Below are 20,805 nucleotides of genomic sequence, written 5' to 3' on the forward strand. Positions count from 1 at the left end.
TCCTTTTAGTGTACCTAGTTGGGATTCAAAATTGTGCAAATGATAGGGCTTTGAACCCCCGGGGGGCCTGTGGGGCGGGCCGGGGCGGGGGGGGCGGGGGGGGTTCAAAGGGGGGGGGGGGGGGGGGCTGGGGGTCAACCATATGTGGAAAAGTGGTTCAATTTCACATATTATATATGGACTTATGTCTCTGCCAATCGGTTAGTTGGGATTACGGCTCATACTCTATTAAGGCAATGGAATGTTACATCTTCCTTTTTAGGGTTTGGAATCCAAAATTTTGCAAATGGATGGGGGCTCTCTCTGACCCCAAGGGGGCCTGAGTAAGGGGGCCACATCTCCCTCTACCCTCTGCTGCCTCGCCTGAAGCTTCTGCTGACTTCTCTTTCTGATGGGTGGGGCGGGTGGTCAAAACTCAATAAAAGGGGGGTTCAAATCAATTTTGCATATTTCCAATATTAAACGTCTTCTTCTCTGCAACTAAGAATTGGAAGAGCACTTATAGTGCAATGGTAGCATCCTTATAGGGTTGGGATTTGAAATTGTACCAACTGATAGGGATAGGGCTTTTTGACCCCCGGGGCCTTAGACGGGCAATAGATGCGAGGTCAAAAGGTCACAAAAACCAACACCCACAAAAAGCAAAAATTTAGGCTAACTATTTTCATATAAATTACTTGGTCTCTAAACCTATGTATTGGATAGCATATTTGTATGGTATCAAATAGCATCATTGTATGGTTGTGATTTCAAAATTAAACTTTGGGATGTCAATTTTGCTTTATTTTTCTAATTGTCAGAGTCTTGTGATAAATTATAACAAAAAACCAGGTGGAGCGATACAGGCCCTCTGGGCCTTCTTGTTTTAAATAACTATTTAGATAAAAGATTATTTAAAACTTCTCAGATTCTTAGCATTTGCATAAAGATGCTACAGTGCACTGACCTGACAATGTCTTTATTAAAAATGTAAATAAAGAAAATCAATTGCAAACTTGATAGACGGAATTGTAAATATCACATTTTCAGGTAAACGAACCTGTGGTTCTAGCTATACATGTTTCAATTCTTGTAAATGTGGGCAGTGACTGTCTGAATGAAGGTAACACATTCGAAGAATCGTTGGACAGTTTACCTCGACGGTACCCCGTTGCCATTGTAGTTTGTAATAGATGCACATCATCCATGTGCTGTAGACGTTAATATGTCCGAACGTCAGAAGTTTTGTTTCATTTCGACAAACTAATAAAAAAGATAATAAAGTTTGTGTTTAATGTAATAGAGCTCTGTTTTCTCTTGTTATTTATTATTTTATTTGAATAGAACAAAAACGCGTGGAGTTCAGAGTTGACTAATCACCCTATTGGTTCATATTAAAGCTAACTTTTTGTGTGCTTAATGTGTTATATATATCTATTTTAATAATATAGTATAAACATTATTGTCATAAAAACCAAAACAAATATAAAAAAGTTCTTATGAGGCTTCAATAATTCTTGTCTCAAATCATGTTATAATCAAATTGGTATTTTCGTTAAGGTTAAATATATACTTATAATCCGAAATGAGAAATTCGTATGATAATTTATGAAACGACTTTCAGGCTTATTTATTTTTTCAAGCTCTGACAAGCAATTCAATTTCGAAACAAGTTTCATAAATGTCATATGGGATTATTTCAAATTTAAATCTAAAATATTTCAAAGTAAAAAAAACCCATTTCATTTCATGATTTCCTGGTGTCACGCTACCGTATGATTTATGACAGTGAAAGTCCTGTTAGAAGAGTCGGGGAAAACGGCTCTATGTCAAACGAAAACTAGTGTCATATGCAACAATATTATATGATAGAAGTCACTAGATAATAAGTAAAAATATATTTCAGTTGTCACCGTTTGTATTACTTCATCGCCACTATATTTGTAAACATAGGTTTGTTCCTATATGTTTCGTTTGAATCTTATGTATAATATTATAAACATGATTGCAGTGTGTCCTACTTTAACATAAAATCTCCTACAATCGTCCTACATAAAGCAGATATGTTAGTTTTACTGCTGAAATCTCTATTTATATCACATAGTGTGATAATTAAAACCTGGGATCAGTTGTTCAACAGATGATAGGTTAATCACAGTTTAACGACGATTTTAAAATCAACGTACAATAATTTCTGGTTATACGAATTTTACAAAAATTTAATAAGATTCTTAAGCACACAATTCTTAACTTACTTGCTGATTTTAGTACAGACATAAGCACATGCAGCAAATGAGAGCTAAAATATCACTAATCATGTGGTTAAGCTAATCACTCTTTAGAACAACCAGAGCCAGATTGTTTTCAGAAGATAACGGTGTATAATAGTTCCAAAATTACTACATATGTTCTAATTCTACGTTTACAGTCACTAGGTAATATCTGATCTGACAGTATCCGTTTGCTAATAAAAAGATGAATTTTGCACTGCACATCAAGCAAAATAACTTTCATATTAAACTAATATAAACCAACTTCATTCCCGTGCGATTTACTTTCGCGAATTTTGTGATCAAAGAAAATTCGCGAAAGTTTATTTCCCGCGAATTACTATTCACATAATATTTATCGATATGAATTTCCATTCAATTTTTCAATTCGCAAATTTTTTATCTTCGCGAACATGTTTTGAAATGGAAATCGCGAAATTTACTAGAAAGTTGGATTACAATTTTGCAAAATGTTGCTGGTTTAATTCCTATGATCTCATCACAGTATAACACAGCTACTAAATTGTTAACATCTCAATTTACTCCATATATATACCATTCGGGAAAACAAACAAAATATGATGTACATATTCAACAATAGTTGTTATTGAAATCCAATTTAGATTACAAAAAAAAAAAAAAAAAAAAAAAAACAACATTAATTGATCCATCTTGTGTAAGGTACATGGATATATTACAGTCTCTATCAAATTAATTATCAGGCCGCTGTAATGTACTACAATATTGGACATTCCTTCCAGCATGGGTTCGTGTTTCTCGAAGTATCCTATCGTTTGCAGGAGCAGCCTCCAGAACACATGCAGTTCCTTGGTCCAGTGCAACCCATGCCGCAAGCACATGCGCAGGATCCTGGAAAATCAAGTATGGAAATATATTTAATCGGTTTTTCTTTCCACAACTTATATTAAACGGCTATCTTAGATCTTGCAAAGAAGGAAAACAGTTTCAAATTCTTTGATGCAGAAAATTATACAGAGCTCGATTTAAATTTTACACTACGAATCTTTTATATAAAATATATCACATAGAATTACCTACCAGAAGCACAGTTACACCTGCAGATTGGGCAGCCACACCTTCCACTGCACTGACACGACCTGGTGCCACAGCATCGACCACTATGGCAATCCGCCGAACACGCAAAATTAGCTCCTGAAGACACAAAAAGACCATAGTTTTATTCTTAGAGATATTTCCAAAGAACTAAAAAATTGCCAAAATGCATGAATTTCAAAATCAACACTAGCAATGATTAGACTCGGCCCCTTCATTTAGTTCTCTACTCTCCGCCAGGCTACTCTCCGCTCACTAGGGACCGGAAGCGGGTAACCATGATGATTTTTTGATTGGTCGATCAACATATCCGGTTCGCTGGCATTATTATTTTTTTAGACGCGGGAAACCCCTTTACACGCGAGGCGACAAATTTTAACGCAAAGGCTCAATATTTTATTTGAACGATAGATACACAAAAGTAAATTAGGTTTTAAGTTTTGAATTTTTTTCGTGCTAACAGTGCTTAGTATGCTTATATCAACGACGTTGATGACGTTATTTTCTCTTAACGGAATTAAGTAGCCGTCTCCATGATGATATATGCGCAGAAATGATGAGCAGTCTGGAGTTGGATTCTCACTCAAGATGGCTACTCGCTACCGGTCCTTTGTGAAGCGTACGCAAGGAAGGTAACGGAGGCGGGAACCAGTCTACACTAGCATCATCAACAACAGAACTGTTGTGTCATTAATATGCACGTACAATGTACATTCTATTCATAATTTGGTCATAAAACCAACATACATATTTTCGTTACAAATAGTGTTTAATAATATACTTCGTATCCGGGACCGATATATTTATCATTAGGTGAATATAAGCGTTGTTTAAACTAATAAATTCTATTACCTGAACATTTACAGTCAGCTTTACAGCTTGGACACTGACAAGCACTGCTGCAGTTACAGCCACATTTGCAGGATACCCCCATCTGGCAGATTCCGTCACGGCAAAACGCAGCCTTCGACGCTACATCAAAAATTATAACACATCAAGAGTATTTTGTAAGATAAGTTAGTGCGTAATGAAATAATTACAAAATGATACAGATAATACATTATTTCAAGATGCATCTTTCTGAAAAAACATAATGAATAAAACGTTTTGAGGTTATTATGACATCAACAAATGAAGGTAATTACGCGGTATTATTTTAAAATGATAAATTTTCTCTGTCATAAAAACACTTAAAAGAATGTTGGACATGAAGTATTAGATATTCAGGATATACTTTTTTCAAATTAGGTGAGGTCAAAAAACTTACAGAAGCATCCACAGTTGGTTTTACATCCGGGACATCTACAGTTGCTGGTACAACATCCGGATCCGGTACATCCGCACCTACCACCGGGGGCACTTGGCACAGAACACGGCTGTAGTAAAAGAAGGACAAGACATTATACAAATATTGTTATGGAGCTGATTCTATTTCGCGTCTTTGATTACGCTTTATTTCAAACAATCTAATTAATCCTATTTTGATTATAATGCCTTTAATCATATAATATAGTAATTATACATTTATCTTTTGATTTATTGTGTTATGACTTTGTTATCAAATCCGAAGAGTTTTGTCTTTAAGTGAAAAAGTTTTATATAGAAATGAAAAGGAACTACAAAATAGCATAACTACTCATATTTGATTCAACTATTTCACACATTAATGCTATAAATGATCCATTTTGGAAGATTTAGCAAAAACAAATAAGACTTGATTTACTACATGACTCAGAAGAACCTTCATTTGACAGGTATTTGCTGTTTTGAAACTACAACTGTGTGAAATATCATATTCGCGATTCATTGTATAAGTTACAGACTGTGTGACGAAAAATATTATTGATTTAGACAACATAGATAAGTTTAAAGAAATACGTTAATTTAGTGAGAATAAAAAGACATGAATGTGTTCTACGCAATGATATCAATATCGATAGAAATTATAAAATGTCTTGATGAATTTTAAAATTATCATTGGAAGCTTTGAATTATTCACAAATTGAATCAGTCAAAACTAAGAGTTATATAGTTATTGATATAACATAGCTACTTACCACTAGACATCTTGGCTACAATGCAAAGTCTTGAATGGATGTTAAAACAATTGGCTTCCAGATCTTCAACTTCATACAGTCCAGAAATTTAACGCTTTTTATAAGCATTGTGATTGCAAGTACTGTGTGCAAAAATATATGTGAACCGTACGAATAATAGGGCAGTGTGCAAATTGGATTAGGTATATGGAAAGGGTATTTGCACACGGCGTGTTATCAATTAAGATTATGTAACATATTTTCGTTTCCATTGGAGACATACCTTCAAAGTCAAATTACCTCGTGTGAATGTACTTTACATTAATGGCATGGTATCTTGAAAATGAATTTGACCGAGAAAAATAAAAGCATGTCTTAATGTTATATATTGTAAGTGCCATAACTGGGTGAAAATTGTAACATCCTTCTTGTTTCTTCAAGTAATCAATTGAACACCCTTAGCAGTGGATATCATTCAAAAGGCACGTACAAATATGTATCATGTTTTTATAGGCATTTGCAATAACACAATATGCATTATCAATAGTTCTTAACTTATGATTTATGTATGTTTAGATTAAAACATACCTGCAGAAGTCAATTTGCAATCAATCACTTACTAATACCGCTTTAACATGTAATAAAATGGTAGACCACTACTTGGCTTCTTAGTTTGACCGTGAGTAGTCTTATACTGCATTATAGAGTAAACATTATTATTTTTGACAGTACTGCTAAAATTCATTTTTAGCTCTTCTGTAAATTACAATTCTCAAAATGTTGGTAACTTTTGATGGTGAATAATATATCAAAAGCTCTTCTTATATTATACATTTAAATACAAGTTTAGAATAATTAATCCCACAAACCAGAAAACATAATGGTATCCCAAAACACTACTGAAAGATATATTTCCAGATATTTCAAATGTTGTTTGTTTCAACATCTGTTTTTTTTTTTTTTTCTTTTTTTATTGCTTATCTTAAGTAAGCTTTCATTTTTCACGTTGCTTGAAAAATATTCACTCAATAAACAATAGTATTTTTTGCAACATTCTGTCAGCAAATACTCAATGATGAACATCATTACAATTTTCCGTTAGATAAACGATTACTCACTACAACAAAGGGATAAGATGACATCCTTGGACAATTTGACGCTATTTATAGTCGAATTCGATCATGTGGAAACCTTATTTTTTTCTTGACATTGTGAATTTTCTTTAATGATCATGTACTATTAAGGAATTATTTGTGGTCCTTTGTATTCATATCTGTTCAATACGTCTTCAAAGTATTTCTCTATGTAGCAGGGTGTCTGCTGTTTTTTAGTGTTGTGGTTTTTTCGTATAGTATTGTATTCCGGATTTATAGTACTTTTACTTGTTACTTCTCTTATACTAGTCACGCTACATTCACATTATCATTGTAAACTCTACTTTTGTTGTTAATGTGTAAAAATAAATTCCTGTTCTGAATTGAAAGAACACGAAACAGATCTACTCATGGTTGTCTCTGACAGGCTTCTGGTTAAACTAACACTTATATACATGGTAGATAAACAGGAAATCTCCATCTACGGTTTATATGGTTTATGTGTTGATGAGGTACTTGTTAAGATCAATTTCCATCTTCGGGTGTGCTTCTATTCATTTTGATACTCTCATGTAGTTATGTGTTATGTTTTATTGTACTCTAGATTATTTTAGGAACTCGTTGATAATTGTTTCCACAAACAATACTAATGTACATTGTTTACTAATACTGATGGTAATGTAAATTGTGAATTTTTATATCATTTTTTCCATTCACGTGAAGTTATTTCACTGTGTTCAGGGTGTTTGATTGAGATGATAAGATTGGAAACTGTTGGGAAGGGTATTGTGGATGCTCCTCCTCTGAACAAAAATTGAATTTTTTTCACAATATAAAAACAATGGAGCTGACGAATTAGTATTTTCCTTACAGTTATCAAGAAAGTGCTAATTACTGTAACTCCATTTACCAATCTATTGAAAAAACAAGCTTCTATCATTAAGATACTGGCTTTCTAATTTATTCTTCTATGCATATTTATTATTTTAAACAAAATTAATTACTTGTATTTGATCAAGGATAAATAATTTTTCGGTTGGGCACTATTGTTCCTTTATGGAATGTGGTTAATTCTGATGGCTTGCATTGCACCTAATAACGTAATATGAAATAATTATTATTGTTTTTTGTGTTAGTCTGAAAATTTAATATTTTATACATGTTTAATATATCCAGATACTGTATATATGTTCTAATGATAAGATTCATTTTTTTGCTAGTGTCAGGTGGTTGGGCTTACATAATTTTATATTCATTGTTTCTTTATCACCCTTTCAGACCTAATTAAACACCAAAATCAACTCCATTACTCTTAAAATTATTTTTATAGGCTTTTTCACATACCAAATATACGTTTTTTCTATTTCTAAATTTTTCTTTGTTTTTCTCTTGTTTTGTTTGTTTTGACTTAGAATAATTTTCTTATGCTTTTTTTACTTTACAAGGTTTTTAGCATAAGAAAATCACTTTCATTAGTTGAGGTATTATTGGTTAGTTCTTCTTTTTATATTAAATTACAATAACACAAAAAGTTGTCTCAACATTACACTAACTACACCAAACAATCGGTTTTTGGTCGTGTTTAAAGGGGTGAATAACAAACCTATTTCACTTTTAGGGAAATTGGTGTCTGGAACAGTCTTTAATTATTTTTTTTTTTTTTTAAATGTGTAATTTAATGTTAATTTACATATACTTTTAAGCCTCTGGCTGGAATTGTGAATTACAATGTATAAATTGAAATTTTCAAAGTTTTGTGTTGGTGTTGTAGACTTGACAAACCAATCAGTTACTGAAAACATTGCTCTACCCATTGTTGATTGGGGGGGGGGGGGGGGGGGGGGGGGGGGGGCCTTGTAGAAGTTGTGTAAATTGAAGTGCCTCCTGGATCACTGGGACCCCAGCCCTACAGAGCTACTTCAACTTCCTCGTGATGACAGTGGAGGTTTGCCATGTCCGTATCAAGAGGATTTGCTGGTCAACTATCATCGTTCATTGATTGAGAATGTACACAATAATTTTTTTCATGGCTGTTATTTCATATGAGTCATTCAACGAGTTCAACATAACATTTCAGTCAATATTACTATTTCTTTTGTTGGGCATACTATTGTTTTATAGTTTGTTGTCAAGGTATGGCATAGTACCCGAGCCGTATTATTTTTTCCTGTGTAAATTCCTCAGCATTCAAGTTTTAAAACCATGACATTCATAGTGTTTGCATAAAACGAGTCGTTAATTGCATATAGCTTGTTTGCCAATTAGTGTACAGCGCAAATAGCGACAGTTGTGAACGTCATTTTGTTTCAATGTCGACGTACATAACAAAAAGCCTTGGCCTAACCATGCCATTAATCCCACGGGAAACCATTGTATCCCACCACGGGAAACCATTCTGTACCCGGGAACTATGGCTATATAGAGGCCTGGGGACTGACAACCAAATGATTAACGTGATGTGAAAATGGTGCACTGTTCTTTATATACAAAAACTCTAAACGATGTCAAGAAGTCGAATATGCTTATTGTTTTGAAAAAAAAAATATGAAGACAGTGAATATTTTTATCTGTATATGATTTATGAGTATGATTAGTCGTTCTTATCAATGTAAAGTATATATTATATTTGTGTATGATTTTCACACACCTTTGTCTTTATCTTGCTTTGATTAATTCTTGATTATTTTACACAACACTCTTTTTGATCTTCCGATAAATTCTTCAATATTTAAAATGTTTATTAGATTAACCTATTTATACATTCATATTAAGCTAGAAATTTCTCTAATTACATTCCATTATACTTCAGGCTGATGAATTCCGGTATGGATAATTGGTTATTTAGGCAAAGGATTGTATAATAGAGACGTCTAAGTAACTGGGGAAGATTCCTGGGCAGAATTCGTCCAATGGCCAAAGTCTATCCGGGAAGCTGATCATTTTTTTGACCATGGTTGAGGTTTGACAACATCAACACACAAGATTCCAGACAGCATTGTGGACATTGGACCATTCTGCTATGCATACATAGTCGACAAAGAGGACAGCATTTCTTTCCCATCCTTGACCAATAGATATTTTGGGGTTGAAGTTAAACAATATAAGTGTATAAATCATGAATATCGTATTAAAAATAAATTGTTTATAAACATTTCTACATGATTAATCATGGATGTTGCTTTATAAATTTTGCAAATTAATTCTGAATTTAAATGTATTTCCAGGGGCCAAAGGATTGATATAATAACAATATTATAAGATAGTTTGTTATGATTGTTTATCTTCATAATCTAATTTACTTTAAACTAATTTCAAATTTCATTTGTGATAACTTGCCATAGAACATTCTTTACACTAATATTTTTAATAATAATGTTCTAACTGGGTCTTTCAGGAATTTTTATTGCACTGTTGTAGACAAGATGATCACAAGAAGTTTCCATTTGAGGATGCAGTTGGGTTACCCTTAACCCTGCTACACGGTCTGATGGCACACCAACTAGATGTGAATGGGCCAATTGCCAGGATGTTCCCTTTGGGATGTGTTCCACAGGAGGACCTTCCCAAACTTAGATGTGTCCTAGGCTTGGTTATAACTGGTTAAACAAGGACCATTAAGGCGTTAAGTAAGCCCCCTATCAATCCAATCAATTCAATCTACCAATATAGTGACTGATGAAAATAGACAGCTGATTTTGGATCTGTAGGACAGTAATGAAATTTTTGTATAACATCACAGGTGACAAGCAATTTCCAGTTCTGTTTTCATTCTGTCTGTATAAGGCCATGTTTGACACGATTTCACAATGCAAATGCAAATGAAAAATGCGACAAGGACATTTTAGATGGTGCACAATAAACTTCTAGACAGAGAACCCGAGTCCTGCGAGGTCCTGAAGCTGGCAAACACAGCAACAAGGAACACCATAATGTGTGTTGTCACCAATCTTCTGGATTTCCAAAATGAAATTGAGAGTATTAGTGCTTGAACTTAGACTTGTAACTGTGATGTGTTTCATACATGGATACAATCTGTGATGTGTTCTTTATGTGACTTGATCATGAACAGTATTTATTGAGTTGAGTTTGTCAATTTAATGGTTTAACAAACAGTTGATATTTTCTCTTGAAAAAAAGATATATGAATATCTGGTGTCATTTGCAGCTAGTCAGTTGTGTTTATTTAAAGAAAATAATATTTTTTAATTGAGATGTTTGTCAATCATATGGAAATAGCTGACTACGGTATTGTTTTTTTTGTCAATTTATGTCAACATTCTAACATTTTTTGCGAATTTTATGTGACAGATAAGCCTAGTTTTTCGCAGCATTGGTTTTTCATAAAAAACATGATTTTTTATAGAGTTCAAGTTACTACTTTATATTTATTACAAGCAAATTGTCATTCTATAGCGAATATTGAACTACTAATACTTCTTTACTTATCTTTGATGGAGTTGTAGTATTTGAATTGAAATATCTGTTGATTACGTCATTTGTGACATAATTTTATATATTATGTGATAGAAATGCAGTAGTAGCCAAGTATTTATTTTCATTTTAATCTAGCTCAAGAAAAATATTTTAAATATTATGGAGACATTTAATTGTTAAATTTCTATGCGTTGAAAGTTATATTGTTATTATGTATTCCTGTGGATCGATCTGGAGATGTCGCATTTGTTTACATTATATACATTGTGCTATAATTGTAGTGCTTGTATTTCTTGTTTTACAAAGTAGAGTAATATGTGTGATCAGATGTCATTTATGAATATTGTATATGATGAAGGCAGTTCCTATTTTTTTATTTGAGTTTTTGTGCCCAAAGGGCCGGATGGCATTTATGTCTGGCGCGGCGGTCACGTCGTCCGTCGTCGTCGTCAGTCCGCCGTCCGTCGTCCGTCTGTCACGTCAACAATTCCTTTAATTGGCTACTAGTCATAGGTTCTGCATGGATTGTAACACAAATTTTGGCACAAAACATCCTTGCGGGGAGGGGGAAAGAACTCTGTATAAATTTTGGCTCTGACCCCCCTTGGGGCCAGGAGGGCGGGGCCCAATAGGGGAAATAGAGGTCCTCTTTAATTAGCTACTCAGTCATAGAGTTCTGCCATGCCTTGTGGACAAATTGTACTTTGCCCATTTTTTTTTTTTTGCATGGCCACAAAACCTCCATGGGGAAGGGGAACAAAAAATGTATATATTTTGGCTCGGAGCCCCCCGGGGCAGGTAGGGGCGGGGCCCAATAGGGGAAAATAAAGGTTAAAAATCCTTTAAATCGCCTACTAGGTATTAGTGTATCTGCATGGGATTGTAACCAATTTTGGCCACATGCATCCCTTGGGGAAGGGGGAAACAGAAACTTGTATAAATTTTGGCTCTTGACCCCCCGGGGCGCAGGAGGGGCGGCGCCCATGAGGGGGAATAGTGGTAAATCCATACAAACCTCTACTTAGTCCATTGGTGTGTCTGCATGGATTGTAACCATATTTTGGGCCACAAACAACCTTGGGGGAGGGGGAACAGAAACTTGTATAAATTTTGGCTCTTACCCCACCTGGGTGCATGAGGGGACGGGCCCAAATAGGGGAAATAGAGGTTAATCCTATAAATCGCTAACAAGTTCCTTGAGTTCTTGCATGGATTTGTAACCAAATTTTGGCAAACAAGCATCCTTGGGGAAGGGAACAGAGCTTGTATAAATTTTGGCTCTGACCACTCGGGGGCAGGCAGGGCGGGGCCCAAATAGGGGAAATAAAGGTAAAATCACTATAAATCGCTATCTTGTCCCCAGAGTTTCTGCATGGATTGTTACCAAGCTTGGCCTCAAACCTTCACTTAGGAAAGGGGGAACAGGTACTTGTATAAATATTGGCTAACCTCCCCCTCTGACCCATGGGGGATAGGAGGGGTCAGGTCCCAATAGAGGGATATTAGAGGTTTAAATCCTATAAATCGCCACTTGTCCTAGCACGTTCTGCATGGATTGTACACCACAATTTTGCCACTAAACATCTTTTTGGAAGGGAACAACAGAACTTGTATATAATTTTGGCTCTACCCCACGGGGCAGGAGAGGTGTGGCCCAATATGGGTAATCGGAGGTAAATATTCAAAAATTCCTTCAGATAAAAGAAAAATGAACCTGTATTTCAGTATAATGACTTGGCATACAAACCAGGTGAGCGATACAGGCCCTCTGGGCCTACTTGGTTTATTGAGAATTTGTGCAATCATTGTAGGGCATAATTTTATTAGCTCTCCGGCCCGAGCTTATGCCAATGGCGCGGAGTCCGTCCGTCCGTCTAGTCTAGTCCGTAAATTTTTCCTGTAAAATCGCTACTAGTCATAGAGCTTAGGGCATGGATTGTGACCAAATTTGGCCACAAACATCCCTTGGTGGCCCCCCCCCCCCCCCGCGGGAAGGGGAACAGAACTTGTATTAATTTTTGGCTCTGAGCCCCTGGGAGGCAGAGGGGACGGGGGCCCAATAGGGGAATAAGTAAATCTATATATCGCTACATATTCATAGAGTTACTAACATGGATATGTAACCAATTTGAGGCCACAAGCATCCCTGGGGGAAGGGAAACAGAACTTTGTATACAAATTTGGCTCTGAGCCCCCGGGGGCAGGAGGGGCGGGGTCCATTAGGGGAAATAAAGGTTAAAATCCTATAAAGCAGCTACTGGTCCTAGAGCTTCTGCATGGATTGTGACCAAAATTTGGCCACAAACATCCTTAGGAGAAGGGGAACAGAACTTGTATAAATGTATGGATCGGACCCCCTGGGGGCAGGAGGGGCGGGGCCCATATAGGAAATAAAGGTATATCTTATAATCGCTACTAGTCATAGAGTTCTGCATGGATTGTAACCAATTTTGGCCACATGAATTCTTGGGGAAAGGGTGAAACAGAACTGGTAAATTTTGGCTCTGAGCCCCCGGGGCGGAGGGGCGGGGATCCAATAGGGAAATAAAGGTATATCTATAATTCGTACTTGTCTAGAGTTTGTCGCATGGTTTGTGAACCCAAATTTGGCCACATACATGCCCTTTGGAGAAGGGGAACAAGAACTAGTATAATTTTGGCTATGACCCCGTGGGGGAAGGAGGGGCGGGGCCCAATATAGGAAATTAAAGGTAAAATCTATAAATCGCTAATAGTCCATAGAGTTCTTCTTGGATTGTGAACCAAATTTTGGCCACAATAAATTCTTGGGGATGGGGACAACAAGAATCTTGTATACAAAATTTGGCTCAGACCCCCCCAGGGGGCAGGAGGGGCGGGGCCCAATAGCGGGAAATTAAGGTTAATCCTTATAAATCGCTAACTCAGGTCATAGAGTTCTGCATGCATGCTTGTAACCAAATTTGGCACAAGCATCCTTGGGGAAGGGAAACAGTAATTGTATAAAGTTTGGATCTGTTGCCCCCCGGGGCAGGAGGGGAGGGGCCCAATAGGGGGAATTATTGGTAAATCCTATAAATTCGCTCACTGTTCCCTAGTGTTCTGCATGGATTGTGACCATATTTGGCCACAGAACATCACTTTGTGTGAAGGGGAACAGAACATGTGAATAAATTTTGGCTCAAGACCCCTCCGGGGGCAGGTGGTGCGGGGCCCAATAGGGTAAATATAGCGTAAATCACTATTAAATCCGCTACTAGTCATAGTATTCTGCATGGTTTTAAACCCAATGTAGCCAACAAAAATTCTATGGGGAAGGGGAACAGAACTTGTATAAAGTTGGGATCCTCGGACACCCCCCGGGGCATGAGGGCGGGGGCCCCCAATTGGTGGAAATAAATGTAAATCCTATATATCGCATACTTGTCCTAGTGTTCTGCATGGATTGTGACCTAATTTTGGCCACAAACTTTCCTTGGGAGAAGGGGGATCAGAACTTGTATTAATTTTGGCTCTTGACCCCCTGGGGCAGGAGGGGGGGCGGGGCCCTATTAGGGAAAATAAAGGTAAATCCTATAAAATCGCTTCTTGTCATTGAGTTTCTGCATGGAGTATAACCAAATCTTGGCCACAAACTATCCTTGGGGGTAAGGGAACAGTGCTTGTATAAATTTTTGGCTCATGACCCCCAGGTGGCAGGATATGATGGGGGCACCAATAGGGATATTAGAGGTAAATAAATCAAATTTCTTCAAGAAAATAAAACAATGAACCTGTATCAAGAATATTTAACTTGGCATTTACTAACCAGCGTGAGCGATACAGGCCCTCTGGGCCTCTTGTTATTAATTTCTAGAGTGTAGGTATGGGCATTATGATGCTGTCATACGATGTTTACTGAATATGTTGACATGTAAAGCTTAAACCTGGTGTTTTTCTTGTTAAGCACCTATTGCTTCTTATCAATTAACTTAAATCCATCCTCATGTGAAATCTTTCAAGATGTTAAATATTATGGAATTTATTCACAAATACAAATAAATGATATAGTTGTTTAAAACTGTTTTCAAGTTATCTGTACTGTATAGTGTGTTAAAAAAAATTCTCTAGATTTACTTCAATTGAGACTTATAGTTAATACGCCACAATGTGGCATGTCAACTCAATTGTCATCAAAAAATCAAATCTAAATCTTCATCAATGCAATTCAAGTTTGAAATAAGATGAACTTCAGTCTTATTGGGATTAAAAGATGCAAGCGATGCTTTTGCCCACCTGTTTAATCTTTTCTAAATCACTATTAAGTACATATTCAATTTCTCTGCATGAAGATGAGGATTTTATTAGATTTATCGTCCGCAAAAAGACATGTAGAAGATTCAAGCTCAGCAATATTGTTCAGAAAGATAACAAAAAGAAGAGGACCAAGTATTGAGCCTTGAAGCACTCTAGCCTTAATCCTACATATTTCAGAAAATGGATTATTGTTATTACTTTTTGTTATCGAAAAATAAGATAATTTTCCAACCATAACAAGAAATATCCTGAAATAAACCATTGTTATTTTACAAGTACACCTTTGTGCCAGACCCAGTCGGAAGCTTTTGAAATATCACAATAAACTAACAAGTGATTTGTTTTCTCTTCCATAGGTACTACACTAACACCATACGTGTCTGGGTACTGGAACACAAGCACCAAATATACATATCTAGGTACTAGAACACTAGCCCCATACATTTCTAGGTACTAGAACACAAGCATGTTGTACTATACATGTCTACTTGGATACAACACATAGCACCATACATATCTAGGTACTACACTAACACCATACATATATCTAGGTACTAGAACACAAGCACTATACATATATTGTGTACTAGAACACAAGCACCATACATGTCTGGGTACTAGAACACAAGCACCATACACGTCTGGGTACTAGAATACAAGCATCATACATGTCTGGGTACTAGAACACAAGCACCATATATGAGTCTGAGTACTAGCTATAGAAAACTAGCACCATACAAGGTACAAGTTGAGGCTATTAAGTGTTGATGCAATTGGTCACGCAACCTGTGCACGTTAAAAAACAAACATTACGTTATAAGTGTTGGTGCAATGTGATCACGCATCTTGTGCACGTCAAAATAACAGACGTTGCAACATTATAATATCATAGACAGTATACGTGATCATAACCCCTCGAGATTTAGGATGCTTGATGTCATTCCTGTCATCTATTCTCTTTTGGCATTTATAGCAATTTTAGGTAAAATTAGTGAATATATTTTATCTCCTGTCTGTTGTCCTGTGTCATCAATTCATTTATCCATTGATTCATGGAATAATCACGATTTCAACTTCCAGGGGCGTAGCCAGGGTTAAAAAGCAATGTGGATACAATGACATAATTATGTTTTTTTTATTCGTGCCGAATAAGGGCAACCCCTCCTAGTATGAATCCGATCTGCTGTAGCGATATTCAGGTATTCGGATATCAAAATTACGTTTTATTTGAAAATATACTTAGTATGAAATCGGATTCCAGGTGAAAACGATTTAATTATTCTAAATGGAAACGCCACCATTCCCTGATGAATTCAACTGGAATCTGGATATGCATGATATGTATGTATTAATGAAAAAACGATGAATAATTTTAAAATGTTGTAATAGTGAAAAAAATGAATGCATATATCAATTACAAGTATGGACTTATATATAACACCATATTACCGAATCAAAGGTCCATAATTTACATTAGATATACAATTGTAGAATATGTTTTAACAGGTGCATATTTCTTACAAGAAAAACGATGGCCATAGGACAATACCCTGTTGAAATCAACAATTGGACAGTGAAATTCACAATAGTTCATAATTATGTAATATTAACTCAACGTTTTTACCTGCAGATGACTACCCATTAGCCAATGACAATTTAGTGGAAAATCAGAGCATATATAGTATAGTTGATTACTAGCATTTCAATATAGTTGCATTCCCGACCATATAATATCATAGTAACGCTAATGTTTAAATAATTTAATAAACTCAAGCAATGAATCTGATGGGAATTTTAAATACTCATGATTGACATGTTGGTGATCGGCGTACGACTGTTAGAGGATGTATTAAATATGTTTATTTACGATAACTAAATATTAATGTATTTACTTTCACAACGTAACCTGCCACATTCTAATAAAATGTATACCTGAAGACAGACGGGCAACGTCAGTATCGACCAAAAGTCTCCTTTGCAAAGTTAGATTATTTTACATGTAAATACTGGGAATACGGGGGCCACATCGTGGTTACTAATAATTATATTACTCGATGTAATGGTATACACGTCAAATACTTGTTTGTTTGATTAGTTTAACGTCCTATTAACAGCCAGGGTCATTTAAGGACGTGTCAGGTTTGTTACCACATGATAATGTCTGTATTTGATGTCTATAAGGTGTGTATACCACCACAACGACTTGTCACCACATGACAACGTCTGTATTTTGTGCGTATACCACCACATCGACTTGTCACCACATGATAACGTCTGTATTTGATGTCTACAAGGCGTGTATACCACCACATCGACTTTTCACCACATAATAACGTCTGTATTTGATGTCTATAAGGCGTGTATACTACCACATCGACTTGTCACCACATTATAACGTCTGTATTTGATGTCTATAAGGCGTGTATACCACCACATCGACTTGTCACCACATGATAACGTCTGCATTTTGTGCGTATACCACCACATCGACTTGTCACCACATGATAACGTCAGTATTTGATGTCTATAAGGCGTGTATACTACCACATCGACTTTTCACGACATAATAACGTCTGTATTTGATGTCTATAAGGCGTGTATACCACCACATTGACTTGTCACCACATGATAACGTCTGTATTTTTGTGCGTATACCACCACATCTACTTGTCACCACATGATAACGTCTGTATTTTGTGCGTATACCACCACATCGACTTGTCACCACATTATAACGTCTGTATTTGATGTCTATAAGGCGTGTATACCACCACATCGACTTTTCACCACATAATAACGTCTGTATTTTGTGCGTCTACCACCACATCTACTTGTCACCACATGATAACGTCTGTATTTTGTGCGTATACCACCACATCGACTTGTCACCACATAATAACGTCTGTATTTGATGTCTATAAGGCGTGTATACCACCACATTGACTTGTCACCACATGAATAACGTCTGTATTTTGTGCGTATACCACCACATCTACTTGTCACCACATGATAACGTCTGTATTTTGTGCGTATACCACCACATCGACTTGTCACCACATGATAACGTCTGTATTTGATGTCTATAAGGCGTGTATACCACCACATCGACTTGTCACCACATAATAACGTCTGTATTTGATGTCTATAAGGCGTGTATATACCACCACATCGCCTTGTCACCACATTATAACGTCTGTATTTGATGTCTATAAGGTGTGTATACCACCACATCGACTTGTCACCACATGATAACGTCTGTATTTGATGTCTATAAGGCGTGTATACCACCACATCGACTTGTCACCACATTATAACGTCTGTATTTGATGTCTATAAGGCGTGTATACTACCACATCGACTTGTCACCACATGATAACGTCTGTATTTGATGTCTATAAGGCGTGTATACCACCACATCGACTTGTCACCGCATTATAACGTCTGTATTTGATGTCTATAAGGTGTGTATACCACCACATCGACTTGTCACCGCATTATAACGTCTGTATTTGATGTCTATAAGGTGTGTATACCACCACATCGACTTGTCACCACATGATAACGTCTGTATTTGATGTCTATAAGGCGTGTATACCACCACATCGACTTGTCACCACATTATAACTGTCTGTATTTGATGTCTATAAGGCGTGTATACCACCACATCGACTTGTCACCACATTATACTGTCTGTATTTGGTGTCTATAAGGTGTGTATACCACCACATCGACTTTTCACCACATAATAACGTCTGTATTTGATGTCTATAAGGGTGTATACCACCACATCGAATTGTCACCACATGATAACGTCTGTATTTGATGTCTATAAGGGTGTGTATACAACCATATCGACTTGTCACCACATTATAACGTCTGTATTTGATGTGTATACCACCACATCGACTTTTCACCACATAATAACGTCTGTATTTGATGTGTATAAGGCGTGTATACCACCACATCGACTTTTCACCACATAATAACGTCTGTATTTGATGTCTATAAGGCGTGTATACCACCACATCGAATTGTCACCACATGATAACGTCTGTATTTGATGTCTATAAGGCGTGTATACCACCACATCGACTTGTCACCACATAATAACGTCTGTATTTGATGTCTATAAGGCGTGTATACTACCACATCGACTTGTCACCACATTATAACGTCTGTATTTGATGTGTATACCACCACATCGACTTTTCACCACATGATAACGTCTGTATTTGATGTGTATACCACCACATCGACTTGTCACCACATGATAACGTCTGTATTTGATGTCTATAAGGTGTATACTACCACATCGACTTGTCACCACATTATAACGTCTGTATTTGATGTGTATACCACCACATCGACTTGTCACCATCATACCACATATAAAGTCTGTATTTGATGTCTACAAGGCGTGTATACAACCACATCGACTTTTCACCACATAATAACGTCTGTATTTGATGTGTGTATACCACCACATTTGATGTGTATACCACCACATCGACTTGTCACCACATTATAACGTCTGTATTTGGTGTGTATAAGGCGTGTTTACCACCACATCGACTTTTCACCACATAATAACGTCTGTATTTGATGTGTATACCTCCACATCGAATTGTCACCACATGATAACGTCTGTATTTGATGTGTATACCACCACATCGACTGGTCACCACACGATAACGTCTGTATTTGATGTGTATACCACCACATCGACTTGTCACCACATTATAACGTCTGTATTTGATGTGTATACCACCACATCGACTTGTCACCACATTTTCCACATTATAACGTCTGTATTTGATGTCTATAAGGCGTGTATACCACCACATCGACTTGTCACCGCATTATAACGTCTGTATTTGATGTCTATAAGGCGTGTATACCACCACATCGACTTGTCACCACATTATAACGTCTGTATTTGATGTCTATAAGGCGTGTATACCACCACATCGACTTGTCACTACATGATAATGTCTGTATTTAATGTGTTTAAGGCGTGTTTACCATCACATCGACTTGTCACCACATGATAATGCCTGTATTTGATGTCTATAAGGTGAATATACCACCACATGATAACGTTTGTATTTGATGTGTATACCACCATATTAATTTGTAACCACATTGTAACAACTGTATTTAATTCTGTATGTCACCACACAAGGACTTGTATATTTGATCTTCTTTGTTCCAAGATAACCTCTGGAAGTTGGTTGTAATAGGTTAATGTACAGTAAAACACGTTTATAATGAACGTTCTTACAGCGAATGCATGTTTCTAACATTTAGTAATTTTCGTTTCCTGTCAAGGTTCCTATAAGATGTCTGTAATATGTGTATAACAAACTGAATAAGGTGGTCCCCAAAGGTTTGTTATAACCATGGTTTACTGTATACCCAACTTATTGTACATGTAGCTTAATAATAACACAAAAATAAGACTATGTAAGAAGTTTTAATTATTGTTTATTAAATAATACATAATGTAATAATAACGCACATATTAAGTTATGTATCACCACAAAATGTATAAATACTTTGAAAGCACCCCTCTCCTTCATCCTAACTCAGTAAATACGATTGTATGGTAAATAACTTTTAAAATAAAATATGGCAGGAAAAACT

General features: G+C 36.2%; 1 protein-coding gene and 1 pseudogene across 7 annotated transcripts in view; one reads left to right on the plus strand and one right to left on the minus strand.

Moving 5' to 3' along the window:
- The window catches only part of LOC138332125 (lactose-binding lectin l-2-like), a 387,766-nt gene that overhangs the window by 244,884 nt on the left and 122,077 nt on the right, over positions 1 to 20,805 (plus strand). The window lies entirely within an intron of this gene.
- LOC138331046 (metallothionein-like) lies at positions 1,471 to 5,390 on the minus strand (annotated as a pseudogene).

Source organism: Argopecten irradians, chromosome 9 (genome assembly GCF_041381155.1).
Source record: "Argopecten irradians isolate NY chromosome 9, Ai_NY, whole genome shotgun sequence".
NCBI classification, from domain to species: domain Eukaryota; kingdom Metazoa; phylum Mollusca; class Bivalvia; order Pectinida; family Pectinidae; genus Argopecten; species Argopecten irradians.